This window comes from Trachinotus anak, unplaced genomic scaffold (genome assembly GCF_046630095.1).
Source record: "Trachinotus anak isolate AG129_WGS33_773 ecotype Australia unplaced genomic scaffold, CSIRO_AGI_Tana_v1 ptg000021l, whole genome shotgun sequence".
In the NCBI taxonomy this organism is placed as follows: Eukaryota; Metazoa; Chordata; class Actinopteri; order Carangiformes; family Carangidae; genus Trachinotus; species Trachinotus anak.
Window position 1 is genome coordinate 6,470,305 of NW_027273872.1, and position 18,280 is coordinate 6,488,584.

The 18,280-nt window shown below is 37.9% G+C and overlaps 1 protein-coding gene across 13 annotated transcripts in view; it reads right to left on the reverse strand.

Annotated features, from left to right (window-relative positions):
- The window catches only part of lingo2 (leucine rich repeat and Ig domain containing 2), a 197,827-nt gene that overhangs the window by 90,065 nt on the left and 89,482 nt on the right, over nucleotides 1-18,280 (reverse strand). For 4 of the 13 annotated variants that reach the window (XR_011684456.1, XR_011684457.1, XM_071457479.1 and 1 more), the window contains one exon: nucleotides 15,246-15,335. The exons of 8 other annotated variants lie outside the window; for them this stretch is intronic. The gene's annotated coding sequence lies outside the window, so the exon portion shown is untranslated. Of the gene's footprint in view, nucleotides 1-3,456; nucleotides 5,077-15,245; nucleotides 15,336-18,280 lie in introns of those variants that run through there. One more of the 13 variants, XR_011684459.1, reaches the window with a different exon arrangement.

Genomic DNA, 18,280 nt, shown 5'->3' on the forward strand with positions numbered 1-18,280 from the left:
ACTTAGAATCTGTCGGTGGCCATGCAAGTAGAGCTCAGTGTTTTCCTCAAGGACAATGACATGAGATCGAACCTGTGGCAGTTCGGCTAAGGACCTGAACTCTTACCACCCGGCTCCCTTGATTCCACAAACTCCCTGATTTGATGATTCAGTAAGTAGAAAGGTAGCGAAAGCTGTTGCGCTCATCCGCTGACCTTAAGTGCTTGAGTCAAAACATCAAAACCTCAGCTCACTTCCCCCATGAAACTGCCATTTGCCACGATATGGCTGTGATGCTTGGTGTAGATTCTAAAGGGGGTTACCCCTAGAGAGAACACACTTTAGGAAGAAAAATTCAGGTTCAGAAGTGTCTGAATAATATGTGTGACCCAATTTTCACCTCAGCTATTCAATTTTGTTTGAAAGTGACTGTTTTTTTCAATAAAGAACTTCAGTACACCAGACATACAAGGAAGTGATGTTACTTCAGTGACTGAAGCCCTCCATCTGCTATTGTTTAAATGTTAAATGGCTTCCATCTTTAAGTTTTTTCATGAGTGTGTCACTGGAAATGAAGAATGTATAATGGCACCAGTAAAGCTCTTTATTAGTCCATGATGAACAATGAGCCATGTCAGCTGATAGAGGGTTTCCCAAACAGAGGAATCCAAGGAAGGGACAAATCAATAGAAATGCATCATTTGGTTTATGTGTACCACTGAACACACCCCAGCAAATATGGATTTTTTTCACTCCATGTTATTTTAGCATAGTTCAGCCTACATCAGTGCCACTTACTGTTTCTACAGGTTTGTAATTTAGGCGAGATGCAAATGATTAGAAAAACATATTAATTAATTTGCATATTGCATATTATATATGCAACAGTTTTCAAATTCCATTCTGCAAACAACTGATTAATCCAACTAATTAAGATAAATACTTAGGACAAAAGTCAAATGGTTAACATGTTCATGCATGTCATATTTCGAATACTCAAGCTTGCAGGTTGAATAGAACTTTAATTACAGTGTAGCAGTCATAAGACAAGCATGGCAAAGACAGATGTTACACTGATGTTTGTTTTTCTGCCAGCGGCTTATTTTAACAAATGACACAACTGTGGTTCACAACAGTTCTTATCAGTGCCAGGCAATGTCATGCCACATCCAATCTCAAAAAAACACCTTGCATTCTCTGTCACTCATCTCTCATCAAAGCGCCTAGCCTACATGGGTGAATGTCTGACCACAGAACAACAGAAACAGAAAAGTGTTCTTTGCAAAAAAGTAGGACAAGGTAGACAGATGTAAAAATGCAATGAAAGACAATGGAAAATATGAAGGAAGAAAATGAAATTTCCCTAATATTACTCATTATTAATCTGTTTTTAATCTTTAACTGTTCATAAGCTCTATCATACACACAACTCACAACACATAATCTCCTGCTGGTTGACAAGTTCATGGTGGCAGGTTGTATCTATGGTGATTTTAGAAATCACTATGTGCATGTGGCATGTGTCTACGTGGAGATTATTTCAGCATTAATGTGTGAAAAATAATCAAATCGTCCATTTATGAATTTTGAAGAGATCAATCTCTTGACTGTTATGCTTGTTAAGGCATGGGCTAGGTCAAAGAATATGTTTGAAGTTATTATGCCTAGGGGAATGGAAGATTGTACCACTTGCTGCTTTTTGAGTGATGCCTTTCCATTTCAGCGGACTGAGAACTGCAGTCCTTCATCCTGTATTCATGCAACACACCAACCAAAGCTGCAGGTATTTTTGTTCTTATTTATTTCTTAAGTGACTTTGTGGAGCCACAATATTTACAAGCTACTATGATACATCATGTGTTGATCTTTCAAATCATTTGCCATGGTGCTCGAGGCGTTGCTCAAATTTGTCTAAATCAGTGTGAACAGGTAAATTAATCAAGACAAGAACTTTAAATTGGTTCCTCTTCAAAGAAGCAACACTGCAGCTACAGCTCAAACGATAACATGCTTTTCAGATGGCAAGACAAACCATTTGATAACAAGGCGTGGCCTTGCTTGAGATAAAAAAAACAGTTATAAATCATTCAACTCAGATCACAACAGATTTACTGTATCAGTTTGCTTACTTTGGTGTGGTATAATCTATTGAAACTATTGTCTACAATCTTTTCTACTGCTATTCTATGACCACAAATGACAGCAAAACATTATATGGCTATCCCTTTACTGTTCTCCTCTTGCTCAAATGACTGCTCCGGGATCAGTACAGTCCCTCAGCATAAGAGAGCAGAAAAAGGTCACAACAGGGGAATGAGAGAATGGTGCGAGCCAAAGAAGCTACATTTCTCCATTCAGTGGTCTGCTTAGGGATTGAGTTACAAGGGTACATTACTGTCTCCCAGAGCTACTGTGGTCGCTGGGTTTATGTCACCCATTTTCAGCCGCATCTGGCTGAAAATGGCTTTTTTTGTTAAAAAAGAGCAGGGATATGCCAGCTTTGTTCCCAAGAAGACAGCACACAGCCTCAAAAATAAATATGATTTACCAAGAATGTGGTATGTCTTGTAAACTACACAACTGTCTGGATTTTATAGCTAGTTCTGTCTGTAATGGAGACAAACACAGAGAGGCAGGTGTAAGCAGAAAACACTCAGGTCTGCAGTACACAGCCATGTCTTGGCTGTAGATTCCAATCAAAGGTAAAAAAAAAAAACAACCTCGGCGTTTTCATTAGCCTGCATTAAATAAGACACTTAAATGGTTTCCCCTGATGTCAACACACTAGTGGTGAATCAGTAGCAGTACTTGTTAAGGGTTTGTTGTAAGCACTTAATGTGGATGGCTTCTATTAACAGATATGTTTGGTCAGACCAAATGTAGGTTACAAGTTAACCTCAAGAGCCACAAGATCATAAAGCAAAAACAAAATGGAAAGATGTGTAACTGAGTACTGCCTTCCCAAAAAGGTAGAATCCATGTGTGTATTTCTGTCCTCAAAACAAATGAATTTGTTTTAGATAACTACAGTTCAGGGTTTAAGTAAGGAGAAAGTCATTTGACCACCCACATCAACTGATGATCAATTGATTTCCCCGAGCACCATCACACACCTATTCATAAAATAGAAGGGTCTATTTAAATACCCACATTCTTGCATCTATTTGCCATTTTGTTTTATCATTTTGCAAGCTAACCCATCCTAAGTAGAGTGTGACTGTGGAAACTCTAGTGGTTGGAAATGCTAATTAGAAATGTTACATTTGTTTTTCTGAATGGATGTTAAATCTTTCTCAGAACAATTTTTGTTGACCTGTATGGCCTGACCTTCTAGTTTGCCAGATTTGTGGCAATAAATTGCATTTGCCATAATAATGTTTAGTTCATATCAAAGAGCAGAGAGATGAATATATGCCTGCCGTACAAGTCAGCCAATTGATAATATGAGAAATAAACAGTCTGCCAAGTGAAAAATGTATAAATTTACTACGTATACCTTTGTTCTATGGGTATAAAAAGCAGAGACACACTTCTAATGTGGTCTGTACACCCACCTCCTCTCTTTACAGTAACGACAACACGGAGAGAAAAAAAAATGCTCCATTGTAATTTCCCTCCTATGCCACAGTGGTATTATTTGGCAGCAAACGGTGTCGTAAGGTTAATGTTGATTTAATAAGCAATTAATTCTAAGCTTCCGTCTCAAAATAAAATAGTGAAACATAATAAAAGATTAAAATCATATTCCATTGCACTTAACTGAGATGAGATGCCGAAACACACAGAGGCCAGGTAGTGGAAAGGGGAGTTTATTTGTTCGGCGCATCGCCAGAAGTCAGGGAGCTGGTTAATTGGCACAGCATTCTCCTAAGCACTAAGAGCACTAATGATGTCAGTCTAGATCTCAACAAAGTTCCACGTGAGCATTGACAAATCAGAGTCACTTAACAAGCGCAATAAATGTGCAGTTCAGTAGTGTGTCTTAGTGGCAGCAGGGCAGCCATATTACAACTTACTGAACAAGCAGTGAACAAACAGGGTAAAAGGACGACAGGGCACCATGTTGTGCAAAGGAACAATGCACAGCATATTATAGTCTGTGCATGACAAGTCTTGTCTTGTGAAAATGTAACTACAGAGCATATGTGGTTTGATCTTACAAAAGGTTCGACGATTGTGGACATAAGGATCCCCACAGAGATCATGCCCTGTTAATGGACCATACACTGATCATCCATTTCCGATCTGACTGATCTGTCTCTCTCTTCCTCCCGCTTTGTTAAAATGTTTACTTTGTTCAACGCAGAGCAATGCAAAAGCAGTATTAAATTCATAAAAGAAATAGTGCCAAACTACCTGTTTTTATCCACCAGTGCATATGCTGTACCTGTCATGCACTCACTACTGTGTTTATATAGTGCCACAACTAAAACCGTGAGACGTACTGAAAGTGTAGATCTGGTCATCCAGGTGACTAAGTCTGGTGACTCCTGGTCCACAATAGAGAGTGTCTACTCAGTTAGGTACTCAGGAAAACCACAAGCTTTACAAAGTAAGAGTCTAAGGTCCCAGCATACGGCTCTCCTTTCAATGCAGGACCTAACACACAAAGACACACAGCAGATAAATCACACAAGATCGAATGACCTACCTCTCTCCCCCGTTAGCTTGACCTTGCTATTAAGAGCTACTCTTGTTCAACAGTTTCAAAGTAGCACTGTGCTAACTCTAATACCACTCGGGAGTTGTAGCTACTACTTTACACTGCCCTGCTCCTTAAACCTAAGCCTTCCCTAAATTGCTAAATAATCGTCTCTGGAAATGGAGAGTGTCACTATTTAAACCAAAACAGGAACAAATTTGTACAAACCAATGAGCTAATCCAACATGTCATGTATCTTATTACGCTGGTCCTGAGGATTGAGGAGATATTTTTTCCATACAGGACATTAAGAGAGAATCAATTTGTCAGTGAGCAACAGAGAAGGGAGGGGGTGTCATGGAGCATGGCATGAGGGTGGGGGTGGAGTGTTGCACTTTGAGTATCAGGTGTCTCCTGCACTTTTCCAGGGGGATAGTGATGCCAGCGTGTGGGGCCTGCGTGCAAATTAAATGGAGAGACAGAAAAATGCATTATTGATCAGGGTGATGCCAAAGTTTCTCGCTCACAGCATAGGATCAGGTTTAGGTACAGGGTAATTAATCCATAGCAGAGGAACGGATCTGCCCCCCCCTCCTTCCCTGTCTCTCTCTGCCTCCCACTTTGTTAAAATGTCTACTTCATTCAATGCGGAGAAAAATAGGTCGCTAGCTTGTAGGCAAAACCGGTGCAAGGCACCACTGGGATAGCTAGAGCACAGAGACACACACACACACACACACACACACACACACACACACACACACACACACACACACACACACACACACACACACACCGTTTCCTATACACTCAGTCACAGCCAGACACATGCAAACACAGAGAGAAAGAGAGACACACTGCACCTAGGTGTTTTTTTCTGCTAAACTGAGCAGAGCAGGTGTCTGCTTGATTCTCTCTGTATAAAGTATCACAATCACACACTGCTTTATAATGTCATCAAATGCATTTTATTCATGCAAATTACATACAATGAAAATGTTTTAAAATGAAATTATTTTCCTTGACCTGAGTTCACCCAAAAAGTTTTATTTCATTCCTGCCACTGTCTAAAGTTGTTCTCAGAAAACAACAAATACGAGGTCTTGTTGTTGTTGTTTAAAATTATTATTATCATTTTTTTTTAATATATGGAAGCATAAGGTGTCATTCATAATTATAAACCCACAGATAATCATCACCTGACTCTGGAGCTCCTCTTAGCACTTTGTAGTGTTTTGCATCTTTCAGCTCTGCTTTTTGTTTTGGTTTTACGCTCCACAATGGGCTCTTGTGTGACAAAGTTAGTGACTAACTGGTGATCATGATGGAGCATTTAGCTAGCTAAAGAGCCAGATGTTTCCATCAGGATTTGGCAGGGAAGCTGTTTGCTAATCAAGCTTATCAAGTTCAAAGGTGATATGCCAGTGTTCTGCTGCCCCAAGTGGCAAAATTTTGTGAGGTGAGTTTTTCCCAGGTCTGGCTAGTGGACACTACTTTCAGTGCTGTGTAACAGTGCCCCCAAAATTCCAGCACCAGATGATTTAAAAAAAAGTTTCCTGACAAACTGTACGCAAACAGTAGATGCTGTCAAAGAAGAGTGGCATCTGATGTAACAGGAGCCTCGTTCAGACAGGCTGAGCTACCTACAAAGCCAACATAACACTTCTCTAAGCTGTGCGCAAGGTTATGAGGTTCTTCTTGTTCTGTGTTTGGTATTGTTGTCCCTTGAGGCTTGACATACAGGCATAAAGGTACAACAAGCCCCGAGGGACAACATTACCAAGCTGAAATAACTTTAATTCTAAAATGTCTATCACACAGGCGAGAAAACACAAACTGGCACAGGAGAGGTACAAACAAACACAACAATGCACTGCTGGGTTTAACCACAGAGCTGACATTTTGCACATGCACTGCAGGAATCTCTATTAAGTGAGCTTAAGCAGTGGCATGAGTGCACAGTCTCACACAATGATGCTGCTGCAGTCTTGTGAGAGTTGTAAAAAATAACAGTGTGTATAATTTCTTTACACTCTAAAAACAAATTTGAACGAGGAAAAGAAAGAGCTTCCACTGGAGTCAAAGGTCTGTATTAAAAGGAAGAAAATAGAGATTTATTTTAAGGTTTAAATGGTAAAAAGAACTTTCTTTATGTAGTCAAAACTGCTGTTTTGACTACATATATTCTGTGCCTGGCTTGTGAGCAAATGATTTTCAAATGTGTATTCAATTGCTGTCCTCAAGCAGGTAGGGTGCACTGTTGTCAGAACTGTAGACATTTTGAGACATTCATTTAGTGATATTACTGAAAACTGTGAGTCACAGACAATAGACCACTAAGAGGGGTATACTGTTGTTATTTTTGGAACATTCATTTTTATATATATATATACTGTATAAAAAAAACAGATTGCTCCACTATACATATTTTGTTGTGAGTAATATAAAAAGAGTTATCCACCAATCAAACAAAATTGTTGCTTTTTGCAATTCAGTAAACAGTAAAAGATTTTGTTCAGCTTTGTCATTCAATTGTCATTCAATTGTGTCTACTTATCGGTCCATTTATTGGTCTATTTATACCAGCTGCTGAAGTCAGTCATTTAAATTCTGGCAGTCTTAGTGTGAACAGATAAAAATAGATCAACCAGTGTCACTGGGGAAGACCTATCATCATTAAAGTAATAGGTGGCACATGAATAGAAGGTTTAACACTTCTCCTCAACATCTGCCGTGGTAATGGCCTCACTTACAAAAATAGAAAAACATAATTATTCCTTCTTTATCTTCAAAACAATTGACTATAGAAGTGGTTCTGAATACGTATTGCCAAAGTGATTTGCCATTTCAATTATTCTCAACCAACATGAGCTGAAACAAATAAACGTAGAACAAAAAGAAAAGCCCCATTGTGTGATTTCCCTGTCAGATAGGAGCACCTGTATTTCCACTGATTTAAATGCCAACACTGACTAATGTCAATCATATGCTATTTCCAGTAGCTGCAGATGAAACATGGTGGTTATAGGTTCTCTAAATACAGCACTGCTTCACAAATGAACACGAGTGATTCTTTGATCATCAGAATAAATTTGAAACTCATTTGTTTCCTTGTAGATGCTGGTATGGAGAATGCTGTGGCAGATGGACATCTTGATACACTAAGGGGTTATACTGTACTATGCACAAGAGTATTTCTATTAGCTACTTTGCTCCTCATCCACCCATCACTACAATATGTGTGGGCTCCTGCTCTGTATCTCTGTCTCACTGAATTCTCAGCACCCACATCAAGCGTCTCTGCCGAGCTTGTTCTTGTGTTTTAAAGTCTAGTCCTAGTACCTTTACCAAGGCAAATACTGTCTTGTGTATTTAAGCCATAGAGCTGCAGAAAAGTTTTGTTGACCTAATGGGCCCTATTCATATTATCTCTCTCAAGTCTCTTTAATGCGCACACTAAGACACACACACAGACCACACAAAACCACCTACCTCAGGTACTACCTTTATTTTTTTCCAGGACGACCGATCCATCCATCTTTCAGTGTGTCACCCAATTAAAGCTTTTTGATGAAATGAACCAATTAAGCAAAGCACTTCTGCTTGGGAAGAGATGTTTCTCTTAATGGTTGAGATTCACTCACAAGAATGCCATGTCCATATCGCCTCTCCACCTCATTATCATGCAGCTATTAGCCATCCATCACTTACATCAACTATGGCTAACACCCAGCAAATGGGCGTTCATGCATGTGCTTTGGTGAATCATAATTCACTAACACTTGAGTAACTGGATCACAACAGGAAACAACCCACTATTCTCCGCAGATAGTCCTCTATTAAATTGGCGAGCGGTAGTTTAAATTAGATGGTAGGGGTTCAAGAGAATAAAAGCCCATACTTGACCCCAGGAAAAGAAAAGAAAGGATATGACAGGCAACAATGAATCACTGACAGGTGATTCTACAGTGAATAATATGTGTTTTTTGCCCACCATACATTGTGAGACATTGAGTTGGACAGTCTCACATTTAGCAACAATCCTACCCTAGCCGAGGTTTTTAGTCTTGCAGATGTTATAAGATAAGATTCTGTAAACTCATGGGGATTCCTCAGAGTACCATGTAGCATCATGCTTTACAAGACTCCAAGGATTTCAATTTCCTTTAGGTGGAAAGTAGTGATGGTTTCATTTTGTTTCACCTGTCAGGATGACAGAGAGTCCGTATTAAGACAGATTCACACTCGGGCTGGGCGATGGTTCATAAATAATATTGCAATATTTTTAGGCTATACTGTGATGCACAATATATATCTTGAGATCTTGAAATTTCCCCTAAAGCACTTCATAAATTTGCAGTTCAACCCTTTGATGCATAAAACCACGCCAGTATGATGATTTTAGTTCCTGCAACATTTGTCTGCATTATAAGGTTCTTGTTTACTGACTGTTGGAACAATTATAAATGTGCATGCAAAAAGGGGAGGAATCACAACCAAGTTAAATTTGACCCTCGACAAAAAAAGAGCTCAAAGCAACAAAAAAAGCGTGTTCACACAAGAATGGCTGAGACAGACATTTAACCCAGTACTGTTTCTTTTCTGGATCAATTGGCCCACCTCCATCTTCAATTACCGTTTCTGAAAACATATAAACTTGACTCACCTACGTGACACACACTAACACCTGGTTCAGATTGTGATTTTACTTGAAATTGGGACTTTTTCTAAAGCTTTCATTCAATATAATGTTAGCCTGTACATTAAATAATCTGAAATGTAAATGGACATTAGAGGAAACTTGAGACACACAAGTGAATAGGAGACTAAAGATGCAAAGTTCTTCAACTGCATTTACCATAACACAATGAGACTGGACTGAAAATGAATGGGTGAGGAAAATATTGCAGCACATCAGACTGCCAATAATTTGGCACAGAGATAATGACAGTTCAGTTTCAGCTTAATCAGCTTTGCCCAAATCAGCTGATACACAAGAATAGGAAATGTCTCCAGTTAAAAGCTGAAACTCATCTCTTCTTCTTGAGAAAAAAAAGGGATACAGAGACACTTCATGTTCTCAGCCTCCTATTTCTTTCTGATTCGCACTGCCATCTCTGATTCCCACCTCTGCTACTGATCACTCTGAATATCCTTCCTTTCTTTTTGTTAGACTTAAAAATAACAAAAAAAACGATAAAACAAAACACCTTACTCATGTTCTCGTCATGTCTTTAAGCAGTTCTTTATCATTATTCTTGTAATACATGAGTGTGTCGTTACATCTATTGTTGGACAACTTGTCATGGTGTTATCATTACACTTCATACAACGGGCTGTTTGTGAAACTGTTTAATCAAGGAATTTTAGGTTGTTGCACTTAGAATAATCACATCAGTTACATTTTAAGAAGTGCAAAGTTTTTTTCTGCTTTTTGTCTGCAGTGTATCTCAAATAATGATAATAATGACCTGTTTCTCACTATACCTGTTAATATTATTATTATTTTTTTATTTCACACAAGAAAATAAAGCAGAGATCGCTACATCTAGTGTAAGTTCCCTTTGCATTTCCATTTGGTCACATTTAGAGAATATTTAAAAGGTGTGCATTCTCATTGAAACTGTTTACATTTGTTTACTTGCAGCCTTGTATCCATAATTTGCAGAGGATGCACGATGCATGATAAATATTTCATCAGAGAGGGTTGACTCGCGGCCTTAAGATTCAGAATGCACAGCAAACTTTTTTTTTGTTTGTTTCTTGATGTGAAAAGAAATCATAAGCTGTTGGAGATGGATGAGCTGTTGGAAATATGGCAGCGTGCTTAGAAGCAGTGGCTTTGCTCTCCCTGAGGATTTATGTTTATGTTGAAGCTCAAATGTTTTCATATGTTGCGTTACAACAGAAATATAAGTTATTAACAGTGGCAGTAAGTAAAATGTAGTATGTATTGTGTTCTATTGTAGTATAATACAGCGTAATTGAAGTAGAAATTTGAATTTCCTCAAATATACAGTCTATGTGTCTATTTTTTTTATTTTGTATACGGCAATAATTTATGGGTATTGCTCTTAGCACTCATTTGGAGTTTCCTGAAATCACTGACCTACCATTTCAGCGATATCACAACTTACAACTCCGCTGACTCACATCAGTGAATTCACTTAAACTGTAAGTTTGTAAATCTCATCCGCTTGCAGGTACTAGTGACTGACATTTCTGCTTTCCAACCTGCGATGGAATAAAAAGAAATAAAATCTGGCAGCTGTTGTCCTCTATCTCATGCCTTCTTTGTCTCTTTGTGTTGGAAAACAGACCCTTTCTCTCTCTCTGTGAGTGTAATCGAAGCCTGCATGGCCAAGATTAGCAGGCCCCCCTCCCAGCTCCTTGTATCTGACCCCCTGGATGTAGCTCCAGGGGGTCGTAGCTACTGTAGCCTCTGACAACGTGGAAAAAAGACATGAAGGGAGACAAGGGTACCTGAGAAGAGAATGCTTCTTCACTCCTCTTTCACTGATTCCACACCATAAAAAAACCCGGTGTCTCGACAGGGGCAGTGAGGTAAATCGTACAGCCGTATTTAGACTAGCTCTTTCATAAAATCCAGCCATTTAATAAAAACACTTTGTTCCCCAGAGATTGATCCCACTCCTCCTTCATGATTTAAATGTATGGTCTTGATCTAGTTCACAGCTGACATTTGTTCCCGTGACTAAAAATACCCCTACAGTTTCCCCTGTTGTCTATGTCTGTCTATCTAACCCCTTTCTCTCCACAGGCCAAAGGAATCTTTTGTGAAGGTGTCTTTCCTTTTTTCCCCACACAATATAAATGCTAACATGTCTTTTAACTCTCATTTCATTTTCCCACCAGATGGCAGATTGGAGGCAGACACTACACAGGGTACATGGCGACGTGCTCATCAATCCATCAGGCTCATTTCAGTGTTAATGGGCAAAATATCTCTTAATTTGTCTCTGATGAGGACATACTTAAATCGCTGACGTTGTAAAAGTGTTCTCATTATATCCTTCAAGAATCATGGGTTCAGGTCACTGAATAATGCATGCTGAAATATCATCTTGTATCTTATTTTTTCGCAATCAGTCATTCTGGAGTTTAAGACACATTTTATAAATCAAGAGACAAAGGTCAAAAGCCAGGATATGAATCTAGCTTTTCCATGTGAGAAGATAACTTGATAACAGATGAACAGAGCCTTATAGAAAAAAATTAGAGACATGTAAATATATGTATGTGTACTGTATATGTTTATGTAGTTTCTTCCTTTTGTTCTACTTATTAAAGTTTTGAAGGACAGAGTGTCATATGTTGTATATAGTGTAAAACTATGCATACAGTATATATATTATGTTTCAGACTGTTTTCAGATTTTCTTCTTCATATATTCCTACCAAACAGTAGATTTTCAGTCCCTGTTAAGATCAAAGGATGTGAAACAGTAACTTGACCTTTCTAAGATCACGCTGGCTCTGATGTCTATGTGGAAAGGTTTCCAATAAGAGAGCAAAAGTGTTGAAAGGAAGAAAAAATACATTAAAAAAAAAAAATAGATTTGGACAGATTCTCATAATTTTGTTTGCCAGACTTCAACTGTATGTGTGAAGCTGATACCTGTTAAAAAAAGAAAAAACAACCCAAAACAAAACAAGACAAAGACAAAAACATAGTGTCACAGTGTCACAGTGTCAAATGTCTTATTACTGTGCAACCAGGAGAGGCACTTGACAAAGATGCCTTTGTTGGACCTCTGACCTCGACAAGAGGAGCATGAAAAGGAGACGAGGAAACACATTGCATAATGTCATTTCCACATTCATGACACATCTATACACACTGCTTTGAATGAACAGAACACCCTGACTATTCATACATTGAAAATAGCATATGCCCTTGAAATAATGACTGCTTTATTCGCCCATTTTAAAAACTATTCTCCCAGCTGTCAGCTGTCACTTTGACATTTCACACATGCATGCAAATATTTGTATGTCAGTGGCCATAATTATATATGTATTACATTTTAAGCGAATGTACTGTAAACCTAATGCATAATTATAAAGAATGTCCTACAGGATTATTTTTTTCTCTTACTATGGTGCCATATATTGCACTTTATGAATAGAAAGGCTATGATTGTTTTTCCAAAGCATTTCAATGCACCCCAATCACAATACCAAAACAGGGTAATTTAAACTCCTTTCTCTCCCTCCAAGACACAAACGTAGGCATTTCACCAGACAAGTCAGAGCAAACAGTCTCTCAGAAGTGGAACACCCGGAGCCAGTCACGATTCAGTGTTTTGCTCAAGGGCGTTTCACCAGAGATGGCTATATTTTGGATCAAACCTATGACATTCCAATCAGGAGATGGCTCCGCTAAGCATCCTGGCCATACATACCTGCTGCCCCTGCGCAATTAATCAAAAAATATTTGACACATACAGGTTATTCAATTATCTCATGCCAGTGAGCAGGGGAAGTTTCTAAGACCCCTAGGGCCGAGAAGTTCGTGCTTCAAGGATTCAGAAGCAGCCAGAAGTGTGGTTAAATAGGGCAGCACAACAGCTGGCTCTTCTAAGCAGAGATTTGAATAAATATTTAATGACGGCATAGTATCTGGGATAACACACACATGCTTTGGCAGTATTGCATGGTTTTGCCATCACAATTGCTATTGTGTAAGACGAACAAAGATGCATTCACAGTCGCACATATCTTTGTGGTCTGTGGGTTCTAACATCTGGACACGATTCTGTTCAAATTAGGAGGCAAACGTTAAATGTTTTCACCTGAATTAACAAAATCCATGAACATTAAGTGATCCATTTAGCGGTCGCAGAAGCATAAGGTGGCAACTGCGTTCAGCGTTTTGGCTGAGAAACTGCTTCTGAGCAGTGGGAGCGGTGAAAAACAAAAGTAGCATATGGTCTTTGATGGATGTTTCCATTTAAAGAATCTCACAGCCCCTCAAGTGAAAATTTCTGTTACATGGTTGACCTCTGCAGTAAATCAACCCCTAATTCCCACCTATTGAGTTACACAGAATGACAATTTGTACCCCAATTTCTTGCATTAGTGAGTTAAAAATCCTCTACAATTGTTTTAGTGAGCTCTGTTGATTTCTGTTAGGGAGTCAGTTTTTTGATTGGTGAGGTGTGTGTGTAAAATTAGTACTATGAAAGACTTTGAGTTTGATTATGGGTCACTCATGTAACCATTTCCTTAACCATTACCATAAAGTAATAAAGAAAAGAAATAAAGTAAAGTATTTTGTATTTAAGGTAAAAAAACAAAACAAAAAACAAAACATTATATATGTATATTAAATCTGTAGTATAATGTGATCTATTAGGCATGCATTCATTTAAGTTAATTTTGTAACACTACTCCACGAGTTACATTAATCACAACTGCTGGAATGTTATTTCATCTCCATCGTTAATTTGTTTGGAAAATTGAAATGTGTTTGGTTCATCTAAATGAGCAGCGACTAATCTGTCAGCCACCTGATTATGACAGACCATTTTTCTTTTGTGCTACAACACAATTGTTGCTACGGTGAAATTCATTTTAATCATCTTCTTAATGTACAGCAAGTCTCACCTGGTGCTTTCACACAATATTTGTTAAATAAACAAATAAATGAATAAACCACCTAATAAATTTGGATCTTGTTAAGGTGACAAAAGTTTTAATCATCAGTTTCTTGAAGCCAAGCATGTTGACATGTTAAATATTAATATTGCAAAGTGTTCACCTTGCAGTGTGTATATTACTTGTAAGGTGGACCACTACATCTCATCTGTCCATAAAAATCCATGAACATTTTCACAGAGGAAGAAAAAAACAGCAGCTTTTTGACTTATCTTCCCATTCTTGCCTCATCTTTGCCTCATCTTGAAGCTTTGTCCTGATTTTAAATAACATTGCTTATTAAAATGCTTTGCAATGGCTTTCTGTAAAGAACAGAACACTGCAGCGGTCTAACAGTAAAACTAATGTTCAGGCAGCATCAGAGAGATGAGATCTTGAAATAATTAGCTGAAATCTACTGCTTATTTGTATTTAAATTAATACAAATTATATACACTGACAGCTGTTTGTTAATGCTCACTTCATGTAATATACTGGAACCTTGATTTAGAGCCTCCCATGCCTGTATCAGGAATTCATGCTCTTTTGTGATGATGGATGCTATAGACTGTGAACTGCCTCCATTGCCATTTAATGGTTTGTAATCAAAGATGTCGAGCTGCAACTTTATCATCCGCAGCAGTGAGGGAGTGCCTCACCTGTTGTATTTCTCTGCCATGACTCATGCAAATATACATAATTATTACAAATGAATAGTGACACAATGCCTCCCAGTTAATTGGATGCAGAAGTGGAAGCCATTATGGCCTCTCTTTTCTTGCTCTTTTTTTTTTTTTTAAAAGGATTCACTGTGAGGTATGGGCACACAGGGTGGGTGCTAAAGCTGTTGATGCATTTATCCACAATTTCCTGATTATTTGAAAAAGAAGCAGATGACTGGTGGTTAGGTAATGCTGTTGTTTTACACACTAGGATGCCAAAAGAGTTGTTATGGATGTGCTCACTGCTTGTTTTTCTTTGAGGTGAGGTCACAAACCCTGATTGTTCCAGACCTCCCCCTGTGTGGCACCACATGAGGTCCCTTTTACAGAGTGCTAGAAGGAAAAAAAAACAACAAAAAGCTGTGGTGAACTGTCCTATCTTAAACAATATACTGGACCACTACTGGTTTCAGCTCAATTACAGTTCTCCTGATCTATAATTATCAGAGTGACTTTGCAAATGGCAGACAAACGATTACAGTTATTTTCTTTTTAAACGAATAACGGTTTGACCCTACATTAGTGCACAGACCTACTACCCACCCGGTGCTGGTGTAATAACTGTTGTAATAATGTTTTAAAATGTGTCCTTGCATGTAGACGTGTTTACAAAAGAAAAGTGACATTTTTAGCAGATAATACAATTTCTTAACTAATCATTGGTTAAAATAAATTATTCTCTTAAAAACAAAATGTGATATGTTGATTTGAAATAGCTCAAATTGGTGATGAAAATCTTTTAATATCAGTGAGTAGTCCAAACACCATTGATCCAGATGTTTCAGATAGAACGCTGTTGAACCTGCTTCAACAGGAAATTTCCTATAAGATGGTTTAAATCCTACTTGTGGAAGTACATTAGGTGCAAAGAGGTACAATTTGTTTATGAAATGACTCTTTCTACTTTCCTCTTATATAGTTGTATTATCTATCTAAAAGGATAATTGACAGAGCCATTGTGTTTTAAAGTAGCATTTACAAAGAAAATTAGAAACTTGTGTTGCAGGTTTGTTTTCGGATGTTGTAGACTTAAAAAAAAAAAATCATATTTGTGTGAAATATGATAAGCAGTACACCTACACAGCTTCTCCTTTTGACGTCAACACAGCAAAGAGGAGAAGACGTAATCCTTTAATTTACACAATAGCCTGATTCACTGGCAAGATTTCTTTCCTCAAATGACCGTGATGTTTTGTGCTGCACTACTTTCACTGAATTTGGATTTCAAATCAGACCTTAGTTATATGGACACACAGCTGCTAGATAGAAAAAAAATCAAAGGGATCCATCAATGACCCCAATTTTCCAGGGCTACTTCATAATTCAGTTTGATCTGAATACATTTTTCTTGCCTTTCACGGCAAACCCCACTGATTTGCCACAGAATCACAGTCAGTTCTAATGAGAAGTGAAAGACTGAAACTCCTTCAAAGTCCTTACCACACAATTTAAAGGACAGTTATAGCAGGCTATTTTTTAACAGGCTATTTCTTCCAGCTAATTTGCCTTTAAATGTATGATGCACACAGAAAATAAGTAATTCTGCCTCCAAATTAGATGGCAACTTTCAAAAAACTTCAGTATCTGTAGAGTAATGAAGGTCTTTTCATAAATCCTTTATGAGCAATATGCCGTGCAGAGGTTAGCAACAGGGATTGTGCAATATTAGGCTAAGCTCCTGATGTATGGACGAACTGTTTCACCTTTTGTTATTTACCGTATGAATTAACTCATAAATCATTCACAAAGCATTTATGAAGAAGCAGGACTAACACAATAAATAAATAATCTCACTATGCCAGGCCTTCGGGTGAGGGCATCTAGTGAATTGTGTTTTTTTTCCTTTGTCCTGTTTTTCACCAAATCATGAAACTGCTGGGCTATGCCTCCTTCAATCCTTCAGACAGACAGACACATAAATTGGTGCATTCTCTCTCTCTGCCTCGATACATTTTGCCAAAAGTGAGTTGGATGCTAAAAGTGTGCAGAAATGATCATTACAATCTAGTAAGTTCTGCCTGAAACACCATGGCAACGAAAGGCAAATGTGACCATGAGATGTGTTCCAGTAGCTGGCAAACTCAAAAGCATAGCCTTTCAAGGACTTGGAGTAAACAGACACATTTGCCCAATGGAGTGGAGCTGATAGGTGTTCCATGTTCAGGGTTTATCTAATTTCAATGCACTTCCACATTTTTCTCATCTTTTTGGCAACTCAATGTCATTTGACAATCCCCAGTTTGGGTGGTAAACTATTCTGGAGAGTTATCTGAGTTAAAATTCCCATGTGAGATAATTAAGGAAGAACTTTCTGTGATATTAAGACACTGCAAAACTGGTGAAAGACATTTTTATCATGAGTACACACAATATCTCAAAAGACTGACTTTCTGGCCTAGGTGAGTGAATGTCTCTTACCTACTCACTGACAAACAGTAGGTTATTGAAATATACACATGCATTCAAGGCTACCCAATCAGGCATCTTTGAAGTGAACCCAGTGATTTTGTCATTCCATTTAAACAAACAAACAAAAAAAAGCCTTGCAACACATCTAGCAACAGTTTTGGCAGACATTTGGGTGTGTACAGACACACAGCTACAAAGAGAGAAGAAACAGTGGGATATCAGTTATTTCTGATGGAAACCTGCTGCAAAAGGTGGAACTAGCATCAGAGGTATGAAGATGCAAAGCGGCAACAAGCTGCGCCAAAACTGGCAAAGAAACGTGTAACTTTATACAAATGTCCTACAGCATGTGGAAAACGAAACAGTAGCACTTGTGTTGATTCCGACAAAGAACACAAGGCAGAACAGAGCACAGATCCCTAATCCCACAGTTGAAGCTTGATATAGAACATATGTGGAATCATTGTTAACATATATAACATCTTTTGTGAGATACATATTTGGATTTTTGCATTTTACAGGTACTTTATTAGTAGGTATGCTACATTATTAGTTAATATTAACATAGCATACATCAAACTGATCATAAATTGATTATGCTTGAATTTATGCATGCTTTGGAATATAGTATAATATATAATATAATAATCATATAATAATAATTTAATATATTTATTACATTGTAAAGCCTTTGTAAAGAAGTATGTGTTAACCTCACAGCAAAGAAGAGTAATCTTAATATGACAAATTATATTAATGTAGGTGAGGTCAACTTTCATATATAATCTTTGTTGTACTCAGTTATTACAGACCTTGAACTAATGACTAGATAATGTATTTCAAAGCTGTTGAAAGACTGAATTTTCCAT